This window comes from Notothenia coriiceps, unplaced genomic scaffold (assembly GCF_000735185.1).
Source record: "Notothenia coriiceps isolate Sejong01 unplaced genomic scaffold, NC01 NC01_scaffold00030210, whole genome shotgun sequence".
Classification (NCBI taxonomy): Eukaryota; Metazoa; Chordata; class Actinopteri; order Perciformes; family Nototheniidae; genus Notothenia; species Notothenia coriiceps.
In genome coordinates, this window is record NW_011362911.1 from 83685 (window position 1) to 85125 (window position 1441).

A 1441-nucleotide genomic window follows, 5' to 3' on the forward strand; every position below is an offset into this window, starting at 1 on the left:
AACTAAACATGCGTTTGTTTAAACATTTGAAAGACTAATTATGACACGCACATGCATAACATCAAAAATAGATTTGTATTCAAAAGTAAATTCCTTAACTTTTTTTTTGTTTTTTTTGTTTAATAAATAGGTTATTTGAGTTCTTGATGTTTGAGTTGAGAAGAGCTTTAAACTAGACTAGCTGATTGTTTGTCCCGTGTTACGAGCACAGTGGAGAGTTAATAGTGAGCGCCGGCTGGTCAAAGCACTTTCTCACCTCGTGGTTTAGCAACTTGAAACTCTGAATGTGATCTTTGAGTGGCTCACACACACGCTCCCTGTCTTTGTATTGGTTTTGATAAAAGGCCTGGGAGGTGGGGTAGTGGAGTGTGTCAGCTCCTGGAGTAGGCTTACTGTGCTGGGGAGATGCACAGGGCCATTACACACGACCTCTGACCCCTGCAGGCACCCTGAGGTGAAATGACGCGGGCCTGGTCTTACTCAGCTGGAACAAGGGAGAGGAGCGAGACACAGGGTGAGTGTGTGTGTGTGTGTGTGTGTGTGTGTGTGTGTGTGTGTGTGTGTGTGTGTGTGTGTGTGTGTGTGTGTGTGTGTGTGTGTGTGTGTGTGTGTGTGTGTGTGTGTGTGTGGATGTGTGTGTGTGTGGATGTGTGTGTGCTGTTAGTAGCTGCATATGTGCTTAAATGTGTTCATACATGCACTGATGTGTGTGTGTGTATCCCACCCCTCATATAAAAACAGCCAGGCACCCTTGGAGCTGCAGGCCTGTCCCGTGGCGATGCAGATGTGACGGCGGGTGTAAAATATGAATTTTAATCACAGCCACCTCCCTCCAATTACCAGCCAGTGACCCTGACGGGGATCAGTCTGCAGTTTGGATGGAGGAATAACAAATCTTATGAGAAAAGTACGTCAGATCTTTTTTTTGCATGACATAAATGCATGCAATAACAGAATTAAAGTGTGTTTAGGGTCAGAGGATGTTTTTGTTCACAGTAATCGGCAGTATTATACCTGCTTTATACATTGTTTTTTAAATGATCTCAGAAATGTGAGAACTGTCACAATCAGTTGTTGGCCTTGGTGACAATTCTGATGTTTAGTAGTAGTAGTATGTTCCCATAGATAATTTGTCTACATTTAATGTCACAATAGTAAACCTCCAAATGTTATATTTGAAACCACAATTCAGAAGAGAAAAAATATACTTAAAGGGGACCTATCATGCAAAATGCACTTTGTGATGTCTTTTATACATAAATGTGTGTCCCCGGTGTGTCGGGGAACTCACGCAGCGTCAGAAAATAAAACCCTTTCTCTTTTCCTCCGTATCCAAATCTTTTAAAAACGGGTGTACAACGAGCGGATACAGATTTCCATCCGAACTGACGTCAAATCGGCGGCGGACCAGCAGAAAGTTGCTATCAGAAACAATGCCTGA